We start from the raw sequence: 13,195 nt of genomic DNA on the forward strand, positions 1-13,195 counted from the left end.
TACCCACCATGGTCCTACTGGGTGCTCAGGTGGAAGTCAAACCCAGGCCCCCTCCCCAACAGTCAGACTCAGAGCCTAGCCTGTGGTTCCTGTAGAGTGGTTTGAGAAGACTTCTCTTGGAAAGTGTTCCTTTTTAAAAGGTAGATACACTGTGCACTATTTTTCTTCCTCTTCAAGCAGTCGTGAAGTTTATAAAGTTCCAAATCCTAGGATAGAAAAACCTGCTCAACTTGGTTTAATGCAATGCTTCCCCAATTTATTTGCCCATAGAATCCCCTTTTTGCAGAGTACCTATTTGCATCCTACAAACGTATGTTCCAAGGTACAACATTATATAAACAATACCCCACCCTGATGCTTCCACCTCACCCCAATCAGGCCAGTCCTAAGGGGTGGGTTCTCCAAGACCCCCCTTGGAGAGCCCACCCCTTAGGTCCCTCCCTTTAGGTAGGCGTGGAGTCCTCCTTTCCCCTGGTCCCCTTCTTTCACTTCTGCCAGCCTAGTGTCTTTGTCTGGGCTCCAGGGATCCTGGAGGGGAAAGACTTGATGTCGATCTAGCACCAGGCCTGGGTAAGTGGATTTCATGTTCACTGGGAAGTTGCTCCCTGGAGCAGCCCAGAAGATGGGGCTATTTTGGTCCAGGCAGGCGATAAATCTCCACACGGAGACAGCTGCCCACACCTCCTCCTGTCAGGCTGCCCTGTGAGATGTTCTCACTCTCCGCCGTCCCCCTGCTGCTCTTCTCGAATGTCACCCTAGCTCTGCAATGTTGAAATAGAGCTGGGGTTACACAACTTGCCTGGATAATGCATGCTACCTCCCTGCTTCTTTGGACTTCCTTTCTGCCCAGAGTTACAAGAATCCAGAAGTAGAAGGAACTCATCTCTCGAATGCATTGAACAGTTGAGAAAACACGCATAGAAAAGCTCAAAGTCAGTAATTAGATGCAGTAGCCCAAGCTTGTGAGCCCAAGGTCCAGGCTGGTTTCCATCCTGTAATGAAGAGTCAGTATAGCAACTGGCTGGAAACCAGCTATGCCTGCATAACTTTCTGTGGCATGACTATATACATACATATCTGTGAAGAATATATGTACATATCTATGCATGTTCTTTTAAAAATCACCAGTAGACTCATACTTACGCTTCTGCAACTTGTTTTTGTTTTCTTCACTTACCAGTGTTTGGGACGTCTTCCTCCCCCGTGGTCACAGTTTGCTCCCCCTCCATACACAGCCTGGTCTGCCTGTCTCAGCTCTGCCTTTCCGCCAGCCTTGCTGAACATGGCAGTCAGAAGAATCTTTCTAAAATGTAAGTCAGATCCTGTTACCGTCAGGCTCAAAAACCTTCAGTGGCCTCCTATTACTCCTAAGACAAAGGCCAAACTGATCTCTGAGGCCCTAGGTGACCTCGCTCCTCACTCCCTTCCTGGCCTCACCTCGGCAGCCACAGGCTTCTTTCAGTTCCTTAAAGCCACCTGGCTCCTTCTCCAACCCCACGGCCCACCCAGGGCCTTCTAGAATGCTTCCCCCTCTACTTGAAATGCCCCCCCACATGCACATACACACACATGCACATACATGTGTATGCATGCATGTTCACATCTGCACACAGACACAAACCTCATCTAGTCTTTTAAGATTTTATTTACTTACTTTTATAAAGAGGGGGAGGGAGAGCTAAAGAGAGGTAGAGGAACATCAATGTGAGAGAGAAACATCAATCGGTTGCCTCTCATCCACACCCCAACCCGGGCCGAACCTGTAACCCAGGCATGTCCTGGACTCAAACCGGAGACCTTTCACTGTGCAGGACGACACCCGACCAACTGAGCCACACCGTTCATCGGGGCAAACCTCCCCTAGTCTCGAAGTTCCGCTCAAACGTGACTTTCTGTTTCTCCTGATATCCCCTCCACTTTAACCCCACTCTAGACAATATCAGATCTGTTACTACTTACCCTTATAGCAGCATCTGTTTCCCTTTAAGTCTCTATCCAGGTGTATATTTGCATATTAAATATTTGCAGGATTGTGTGATGAGCATGTACCTCCCCCATGAGACTGTAAGGTCCATGGGGGCAGGGGCAGGCTTTGGACACCATTGTGTCCCCCACACTTAACCAGCACCTCACAGAGAGTGGACCCTCAGTCAGTATTTATGGACTGAATGAGTAGATGGAAAGGCCGACGGATGAGTGCCAGTTGTACCGGAAATACTGCCCACGGAGAAGATGAGTCTGTGCCTGCAGTTAAGAAGGCAAGTGCAAATGGCAGGCCTCAAATGCAATTTGACAGAAATAGCACCTTCTTTATTTTTTATTTAAAATCAGTTCACTTCCTACTCTGCGCCCTCAGTCTGCCAGAGGGATATGGAAGGGGAAAGTCTTTATTGGGGGTTCCTCCTCCCTCCCACCCATACATAGGAACACAGTACACTGATGTAATGCTCCAAAAACAGAAAAAACATTTGCAACCTCCAGCCTATCATGGGAACCACTGATACCTTCCAGGTCCACCCCTACGCAGGGGTGTCCAATCTGAGGCCCAACACAAAATCATAAATGTACTTACAACACTCTGAGATTTTCTTGTGATTACGTGTCACAATGTATTTTAACATGGGGCCCAAACAACTCTTCTTCCAGTGTGGCGCAGAGACGCCCAAAGGTTGGACATCTGACAGCCGTACTTGCTCTCCAGGCCCCTCATGGGGCACAGCACTCCACTGTGACTCAGGCCCCCAGCCACAGGGTCCTGCCTTCCGGGGGGAGGACCAGGCTGCCATCCCCACAAGGTCTTCTCATCTCCTCAGGGACTTGCTGGGAGACCTCCACACACAGCAGGAAGCCCCACTCTGAGAATGTGCCTAGGAGACACGTCCTCTGCTTGCCACCCCAGCCTGCCCCTGACCCAGACCTCTCTTCCCTTTTGTTCTGGGGGAAACTGGCTCAGTCTCTCCCCTCTCCTCCCCCAAGGATACCCAATGGCATCTCCTCCCAAGATGCAGATGAGCTGTGGGCTGCAGGCTGCTTCTGCTGACAGGAATCCCTGAGGTAAGAAGCCCAAAAGGGCCGAGCTGCTTGCATAAAATGAGCATGGAAGAAAAGAATTGAGGAAGCTGAAAAACAAATTAATATTCCAATAAATCATCTTGCCTCACAAGTCACTTTGATACCTTACACGCCCCCACTTCCTGTCTGAGCTGCTGCCAACTGTTATTTGCAAGAAAGTCCTGATCACTGGGGCTCAGACCTTATGTGGAGAGGGGGTGAGGATCTGAGAAAAGGGAGGAATTTGAAGAGGGACCGGGGGAGGGGGCCAAAAATATTGAGAGTCAGGAGGCAAGGCATCTGGTAGGCCACTTCCCAAAAGACTATGCCAGCAGATTCTTCCCCCTCACTCCTCATAGTCACAATGCCACCCTGCCCCCACTTCCTCCCTGTACTGCTTTAAGACACTCTTCTGAGATCTTCATGGCAGAAATGCTTCCACCTCCCGGGACTTCAGTTGGGTTTAGCCTGGGGAAGAGAAGAATGGTAGACTCAAGAAGAGGACTCTTGCAAAGGGCGGGTGGGGGGGGTGGTAGGTGAAGCTAGCCCTCCCAGTATTAGACTGTGAGACAGAACAGACCACGGGTCAACTCCTTCACAACTACTCAGCCAGAAGGATCTGCTCACCCCCATGGAACAGGAAGGAGGGCCCCTTCCCTCCCCAAAATGATGTAAATGTACCCACTAGGGAATTCCTTTTGAGTAAGCTACGACTTCTGGGCAATTGGAAGACAGGCCAAGGGGTGGACTGTGAAACCATGGCCTGGAGATAAAACAGTCACACACCATCAAGCCTGGGTGTCCTCATCCAAAAAGCTTTCACCTGAGCTCTGCTGTAATCTCTGGCAGCTCCCAACCATGCCAGGAAGACCTGCCCAGACCCCACTCTGGTGCCAGCTCTTGGGTGAACCACAGGAGGCTGGGATGACTTTTTTCTTAGCTGATCTGTAGCAGCCACTCAGTTGGCCTGTGCCTCAAAGGCAGAAATTCAGCCTGTAGTTCATCAGCCCTGGTTTCTGCCAAGGGTCAGGGAAGGGGACAGGCTCTAGCCTCCCACAGGTCCCTGCCTGCCACATGAACCCAGACTCAGACTGTGGCCATGGAGCCACTGAGGACACAGGACCTCAAGCTTAGTCCAAGATACCATCTGAGGTGGAGTATCTCCTTACCACAGGCCCTCCCAGGCCGGAAATCTCCACCTGGATCCTGGTGGTGATAAACAAGGTGGTGATAAGGGCCGGCCTGACCTCACCTCCTCCTAGGTGGAAATAAGAACCGCAGAGGACTAGACACCAATGGCTGTGTCAGCCCTCAATGAATGCTTGTTGAGTGACTGAACAACTGAGGGGAATATGTGGCTCTGTATCCATAAATAACAGACCGTGTAGACTACACAGTTTGGAACATTTTACGTGCTATGGAGGATACAAAAGTGTTTGGGGTAATCTTCTTATAGGATTACAGCCCCGGTGAAGACACCAGACGTGTGCAATGAGTGATGTTCATTTGATAAACATTTACTGAGCACCTACCCTGTGATTGTCACGGTGCTGGGACAATGTCTGTCGCCAATGAAAGGACCACACTCAAGGAGCTCACACTCTCCTGAGTATGACAAGAAATTAAATGAGTAGTTTACAGTAAAGTCCAGTGGATATTTCTGAGTGCTGTGAAATGCAAAATGAAGAGAACTTCACTGGAATGTGCTGTTCAGGAAGAGGCTTCCTGGAGAAGGCAGGAGACAGGAGAGAAGACAAGGGCTGCGCTCCCAAAGCCTGAAGGACAGGCCGTGGTGGACAGGCCAGCTCAGAAGCTAGTGCAGAAATTGAGACGTGACCAACATGTCACATTCAAACCCCAGCTCCACAACTCACTCTCGTTCAATCTTGGGCAGCTTTCTCACTTGGAGCCTCGGTGTCATCATCGTCTGTGATAAGACGGTGGTAATAATGGTATTTATCTCTTAGGATGGCTGGGAGGGTTCTATGAGCAAAGTGATACAAGGAAAGATCTTAGCAGAATAGGTCTCCATATTGAATAGTTAACATTACTGTATTGTTATCATAAGAGCTTAGCTGAGGCTGGAGCCAGGGAAATTATAACAACGGGCTGAGTCCAGGTCGTTCTGATGGAATAGGGTCATGGGACTTAGTGCCAGGCTGTGTCTAGGTACCAAGGAAGAGAAAGAACTGGCCGTGACTCTCTTGTCGTTGATGAACAGTGTGGAAACTGCTCTGAGCCGTGAAGGAGGGGGCCAGAAGGCCTGAGTACCTCACAAGGTGGTACTACAGAGCAAGCAATAGGTGGGTGTGTAGACCCCTTGGTCAAATCGTAAAGAGCCACCAACCTGTGAATTATTATTATCCTGAAGGTTCTAGCTTGTGAAACCAAAAGTTCATGTTTTGGATTGTATCCAACAAAGAGGAGATTCTAGAGTTCTTTTTCTTTCCTTTTTGTTTGCCTTTAATGGCTCTAAAGCTGTGATTGGCAAACGTGACTGTCTCTGCAAATCCGCAGAATCTCAGTAAGTGCGGTTTGGTTCAGTAGGTCTAGGGTGGGGCCTGAGAGTCTGCAGTTCAAACAAGCCTGTGGCTGATAGTGCTGCTGGTCCCTGGACCACACTTCGAGTAGCAGGTTCACTGGGGGACCGTGCGGTGGTCACATTCCTGAGGCCGAGCTGACGGCATAGTCTAAGGGGAGACTGGACCCTGTGAGAGTGTTCACAATCCACAGCTGTCAGGCTCCAGCCTTTAGTGACAGGCACTCTAGGGTGTTTGCTCTGTGTCCAGCTCTATCCTAAATGCTTGGCAAAAATTTTTTCATTTAATCCCCATAACATCCCAATTTTGCCCGTTTTACAGATAAGGAAACTAAGGCCCAGAGAGGCTAAATTATTTGCCCAAGTACACACAGAACAGAGTCTCATACCTCCAACTCCAGAGCTGAGTCCAGAGCAGAGAATACTAAAATAATACATCCTGTGATCAGTTGTCCCTCCAAACCACAGAGCAGAAAAGCAGCTGCTGACATACCGCCCACTGGCAAGGCTGGTTAGAGGGGCAGAGTCACTCAGTGGCAGTGGCCTAAAGAAACAGTGTCAGATCTGCCCTGGTTCCTGTCCTGGCTGATGTTCTTCTCCCTTCCATCCTGTGAGCTGTGTAGGATCTGTCCCATGATCTCTTCTTTTTGAAGGGCATGGCTTTGAATCCTGATGTCACCACTTCCTAGTTACCTCACTGCTCCAAGGCTCAGTTTTCTCCTCTGTAGCGTGGGTATGATAACAGTATCGACCCCGTCGAGTTCTCAATAGGGTTAAAGGGGACCGTGCATGCTGAGCACTTAGCCCAGCACCCTACCCACAGCATGGACTCCGTAACTGTAACCGGCACGATTATTAAGACAAAAGTAAGAACAGGCCCTTAGCTCATGTACTGTGAATTCAGCCCACAACCACCTAGCCCCCATCTTCAGATGTGATGGAAGCCACCCAGGGTGTCATGGTGTCAGCAGTGTGAATAACTTGTCCTTCTGGCAGGAAGTTCCAGGCCACTGCACCTGCCAGCCACATTCGAAGCGGCCTCTCTTAGAAAACGGGAAATGTGTCACAGTTATGGGGCCCTTTATCGCACTTCAGGGAAGCACTTTGCACAAATGTTTGGATCAACTCTTCATGCCGCTGGCCCCAGGCCCGCTGTGAGTCAGCCTCGCGGTCCAGCTCGGCGCCACACTGCTCCAGCGATGGTCCTGAGGTGCCTGTCTCCAGTGCTGCCTGCCTCCCGCCCTCCCTCCTACCTGCTGTCGCCAGCCACCACCCTGAGTCCCCCGGAACCCAGGATGAAAGAGAAAGGTGTTCAGTGATGTGAATGACAATTGCCCAGGAGTCACACTGGCCCTCCGGGATTTGTTACCTGCTATTAAAAGATACTCCAAGTCATTATTGTGGCATTGTGGGTTCTTAGCTGATAGCAGCTAATCTCAGGCTCCCTTGGTGTCCCTAATGGAAGGGAGCACCCCATGTGAAAAATCCCATTTTGTGCCTTTCTTCCAAAATTTAGTTTAAGAAAAATAACTAGAGTCAAATGTGATGTTCACCCATTGAAAATGAATAAGATAAGCGTGTAGATACAAAGCAAGGGACTTGCGGAACAGAACCGTTCTCAGTGAGGCAGACGTCAGAGACACCAGACACACAGGACGAGCTGGGGAGCAGAGAGAACTGAGTCACTCGGTGAGCAAATCGTCCCCTTTGGTTCTCCTCTGTGCCTTCCAGCTCCACCAGTGAGAAGCTCTACTTTAGAGTAGCGTGTCTAACACCCTCTGACACAAGCTCATCTCTCTTTCTTCTGTAAAAGGGGGATACCAATAGCCCCCCTTTCCCAGAGTTACCGTGAGGACTGAATGAGTAACTTCAGAGGAAGCAGGCTTGGCACAGAGCACTTGGCCGATGCCAGTGTTTGGCAGACAGCAGCCTCCGACTGGACTGTAATAGCTTTGTTCTCATAGTACTTATGTTTAATGTTCAATTCTACTTGGGGACACTGTATTTGTTTTCCATTTTTAGTAGTAATATAAGATGCATTTGTAAAAGAGAGGTGCTTAAAATTCAGCCCAAAAGAGTATATGAACAGTAAAACAGATAATATGAGGTTGTAAGAACTTCACTGAAAGTAGTACTTAATGACTGAGTTTGGGAAGCTCAATCCAGTTGAATTCACTATTTAACAAACGAAGACCTGAATCCCAGAGAGGGAAAGTGACTTCCCTGAGGTCACACAGAAAGCTGGAGGCAGAATGGTTCTAGACTCTAGAACCCTAACTCCCTGCCCAGTGATTTACCCAAATAATGTATTCAGGTCACTAAATCGATAGTGTCATAAGAAAGGACCAATTAAAGGGCACCTTTGAAGTGAGTGGCCACTCCCTTTGAAGCCCTAGAACTGCAGTCATTATTATGGAAGGCCTAAGTTACGATGAGCCACTTTCCTCACACACCAAAAAGGAAATATTATTTTCAGGTTTTCAAAAACTTCAGGCAGGACACAAAAAGAACTCGGAACCCAGGATACTGTTTTCACTGGATTATGAGTAAGATATGCCTTTGGCATCCTTTTTTCCCCTCATAAAAGCATATTTTGGCTGAAGTAGAAAATACTGTATGATTTTTTTATAAAAGCAAAAAGGACAGGCAAGAGGATGTCTGTCTCATTGGAGAACAAAGGCAGAATTCACGTAGTCGAGTGGAACCCCAGCCTAAGGAGATTACGTCGAGGGGGGAAGATAAGTCCAGTGGCAATTGGAGAGCAAAAAACAAATCGCTCCTCAGCCCTGGTCTGAGTGGTAACTGGCTCCAAAACTGGCATCGGACTCTCAACCTTCTTCATCGTTTCTCTTCCAGAGGCAGGACTGGGGGTGTCTTCTCAGTTCTAACTTTCCTTGGCACTGATTATCTGCAAATGCTAGAGCCTAATGAACAAGTTTCATGCTAATAAGCCAGGGTGACTAACCCCTGCCACACCAGCACCCACAGCAGCAAGCAACACCTGAACCTCACCTCTGAAGAGGTCCTTCCCTTCAGAAAGACTGAACTCACATCTCATGAACAAAATCTGGAGCCGTGAGGAAGAGTTGGAGGTGAAACCAGAAGAAGGGATCTCCCTGGGAGTACATGATCCTGAGAACGTCAGGGTTGCAAACTCCAAAGGGTTCATGGAAGTGAGAGGAGCGGGCCCCCCGTTGGACAGTGGGGACCTGAAGATCGTGTGCCCTTTGAAAGCGGCAGCAGCCACTCAGCCCTGGTAGTCACGCATTGCCTTGTAACGCGGGCCCAGCATTGCCAGATCTTTCCATCTTTAGAGAGAAACCAGGAACCTAGATTTTATGTCCTATTTTTTCTAATTTTTAAATGTCGATGAGTAATTTGTTTCTTATCCAAAATTCAGTGTAGACTCAACACAGTCATCTGAGCAGCAGACCCAGCCTCTGGGGGCCTCTGCTCTGCACACTCTCCCTGGGCAGCCTCACTCCTCTGAGCTTCAGGCACATAGCATGAGCAGCGACACTCTAGCCTGGCCCTCACCAGGGCTCTCGGTCTGCATGTCGCAGCGCCAGCCTTTCTCCTGACTGTGGTGGTGGTGGTGGTGCTTATTTTGCACCAATATTTAAGGCATGAATGGAGAAGGAGGCAATGAATGACACACGAAGAACCTAGTCAACGTCATCCAAGAGGGCAGAGAGGTCAGGATGGTCTCTTGTTCTCCCTTGTAGCCTCAACCCTGAACACAGTGCCTGGTACACAGTAGGTGCTTAGTTAATGTTTGTCACTGGATGACAAATGAAAGGATAAACCAGAATGCAAACAGAGGTACTATGTTGTCCATAAGGAATAATAACCAGGGTCTGAAGCAGACAATACCAATCACTATAATGGAATCAGGGAAGAAAAGACTTGAGCTTATGAAGTCAGAGGTCAAACAAGGAGAGAAAAGAAAGGTAGAGAATTTTAAGTCCCATAGCCTGAGTCAAAGTTGGGATATATCATTTGGAGACAGAAAGCTGGATATGAGTCATTGCTCTGCTAATTAGTAACCACACGATTCGGAGCAAGTCATGAACCCCACTGGGCCTTGGTTTCTACATCTGGAAACTGGGGTCAGGATTAGCTATCTCCTAGAGGTGACATGAGGACCAAATGAGATAATGGATTCTCAAATGCTCTGTAAACTGAAAAACACCCCAGAAGTGGGAGAGGGGGACAGGAAAGTCGAATCACGTAGTAGACTGTGAGTCAGAAGGACAGTGCAGAGCCAACATGTTTCTTGGGCTGTCTGCATCATTTAACGAGTCAGGACAGCTGTTGGCCTATCCTTTGGCTTGAGTCATCCTGATTAACAGGTGCCTGGCCAGCCAGGAGTTTGACTCTAAGATGACTGGACGACTTAATGGGGAGGAGCTCCCTCCTGTACTTGGCTGGTGACTGGAGAAAGCTAAGACAGCAGCCGAAAGGGAAAGCAACTTTCCCCATACAGCCCAAGGACAACTGGGTTTCTATAAAACTCACCCTACAGTCTGTCTCCAAGGGTACCCACGTAACAGTTCTTCCAGGGTCTCAGTGGTAATGAAGACAGCACGCCAACAAACAAGCTCAAAGCTCATTCAGGGTGTGAATTATTTATGTTCATAACATGCAAGTTTACACAGATCCATTAACAAAAACTACATCTGGCAGCTACTTCCAAACAATTACAGTAACTGTGGTTTTAAGTGGTGACTGAGATAGTAAAATAGAGCAGCCATCCTCAAGCCTGCAGAATAGCTCTCCTTGACCTCAGCAGCTGCAAACTAGATAAATGGCTTAGAATGAGGGCTCTGGAGACAGACCTGGTTCATTTCAGTTCTGTGACCTTGGGTCATTTACTTAACCTCTCTGCATCTCAGTCTCTCCAACTGTAAAATGGGGATAATAATAGTAGCTGCTTTTGAAAGAGGTTGTAGGATTAAAGGAGATGACCTTTGCAAGACGCTAGGCACAGTGCTTCTCTCAGAGAAAGCAGTCCCAACATGGTAGAGAGCATGTCCATTTCTACAGCCACTTCAGAATTCCATCTTAGTTTTAGTCCATTTCCGACTGGGATCTGGGGGATTCTACACTGTTAAAGGAAGCACCACTTAATGAAGGCTAACGAGGACAGAGGGGTTTCTCTTTCTTAGAGCCAAGGGGTATCTTGAAGACCCCCAAGAAACTTTTGGGAGACCTAGAGGACCCCAAATTAGAAAAGCCATAGGTTACCCATGAGTGCTTCAACCAAAATGGATGCATTTTGATCTGATTTTTCTTACATTAGAGCTTGGTATAGGATTTTGCTTGATGAAAAGTTTTCACTAGTAGAAGTAATTCAACCTCTTCATTTTACGAAGAGAGAAGCTGAAACCCTGAGACAAGTGGCTTGTCCCAGGGTACCTTGTGAATACGTAACAGACACAGGACCAGCTTTTATGTCTCCAAATGTTTGTTAAGCTTAATAGTAATTAGTTTAAATTATTAATTTTTAGGTGATTCATATCCCAGTGCATCTACTCTGTCAGATCAAAGTTACACTCAGTCCCATATGCTCCTTTTCCTTTGAGACATGGGCTGTAAAAGCATGATCTCAGGTCCAGAGAGATAGGGAATCTCACTAAGGCGTATGTACCTTGTGCCTGTGATCTGAAGTCCGACCCAAGAACCTTCACCTTCCGTGGCTTTGCTCTGGCTTTTATTTTCAAACTGGTGGAAGAGCAAGCCAAGCCAATTTAAAATAGATAGCAAGGAAATAAAGAGGGCGGGAGAAACAAGAATGCATGAAATCTCAAATTAGAAGAGTTCTGAATATACAGAGAGTGTCTAGCCCCCAGCAACACGATTAAATTATCATCACCCTGTCCCCATATGCATCGTCAGAGCTGGCAGCTGCTGAGTTTATCAGAGCCAGGCCCCATGCCAGGCACTTCGCATGTGTTTTCTCATTTGAATCTCAAAAACCCTATGAGGTAAGTATTATTCCCATTTTGCAGATGAGGAAAGAAATACAGAGACATTAAGTAGATCGCACAAGATCACAACACAGGGGCAGAGCCAAAGTTAGAATGCACGTCAGTGTGACTCTCAAACTCTCGCTCTTAGCCGTGGTACACAGTGGATTCATATACCCTACAGCCACCTGTAACTTGCACAGGTTCAGCCAGATACACTTAAACAAGAAAGAAAAGCAACCAGAGAGAGAGAGAAATGACCTCACAGTTTAGGTGGTTCCAAATGTTCTTCTAACCATTGACCAAGGCCCCCCACAAGTGAGTGTCAGGCAGAATGTGCTCTGATGGTCAGCCCGTGGCCACCTTTTGTAGTGTTATCACCCCAACATAGGGAGAGTGACTCCAGACATGTTTTCTCATTTCACCTAAATGTAGGTCAGCTATGTCATCTGAGGCTCCAAGAAGCAGCAGCGGTCTGGTCCAGCACTGGGAGAAAAATGGCTGCGTTTTGGCTCTCACAGTGTCCAACAAGGGCAAGTCGTCCTGAGAGATGTCCAACGGAAATTTCAACCACACCCAGTTTTTCTCCTGGGTGCTCACTTTAGAACCCAGTCCCCTTAGAAGTTATGCTTCCTCTCTCTGATCTGACAGAGAGCCTGGTGAGGCCGGAGAGCCAGCTTCTGGTCCTCACTATGCCACCAACCAGGAGGGACAAACCCCTTCTCATTTTCTGCTGTATGAGGGGTTGGACTAAGCTGATCACTGAGGAGCCAAATGATGAAGAAGCCAGGACCTGGGATTTGGGGCTAGTCTCTGAAGGCCGCAGGAACTGGGTTAGACCAAGTTGAGCTCTACAAAGGTCCTGTCCAAACCTGCAGGAGATTCCGGCTTTTTACACAGTGGACACCCACTAACCCCACCCTTCCTGGGAACTCCATGTTGTTTAACGGTTGAGCTTTCTCCTGGGTCTGTGGGCAGATGAAAGGGGACAGCTTCTTGGCCTGGAGGCAGAGTTGCAGCTGAGCTGGGGCTCAGGCTTAGACCTGAGGAAACAAAGACAGGCTGCAGAGCCTCTCTCCACCCAAATCAGCCGCCCTCCCCACCCCGGCAACTGGCCACTGATAGTTCATAATCTCCATGACAGAAGAGAGGTGGGGAGCCAAGAGAAGGCAAGAGAGCCTCTCCAGCCCACTGGGATCTGAGCTGTTGCATCCAGAAGTTTATTTTATTAAAAATAAGAAGGGACAGGAAAAAACTTGACCAAGTGCGATTCAGAGTCTGCCATTGCACATGACTGGGCTGCCTGGTGAAAAATGAGGACTTCCTCCTTCAGCCAGGGGTTTTGTCTTCGTCGTGCCAAGCAACCAACCACATCGGCTTTGTTTTCTTTAAACGATTTGACCCGTTTTATTCGAACAAATAGACCAATTGATTGAGTGCCATGGAACATAGCCTTCATGTTCTCCTGCAACTTAGCAAAGTTTCTCAAATAACAGCTTTGCACGCCCACCCAGGCTGATGAAACATACAACTCAATCATCTAGGGTCCTGAGCCAAGGTGACTGCTGAAGGAGACAAACAGTCCGTGTAATGAAGGTCCGCGGCCCTGCGGAACCCAGTAGAAAACAGTGCTCTT

The sequence above is a fragment of the Desmodus rotundus genome, chromosome 6 (assembly GCF_022682495.2).
Source record: "Desmodus rotundus isolate HL8 chromosome 6, HLdesRot8A.1, whole genome shotgun sequence".
Taxonomy (NCBI): domain Eukaryota; kingdom Metazoa; phylum Chordata; class Mammalia; order Chiroptera; family Phyllostomidae; genus Desmodus; species Desmodus rotundus.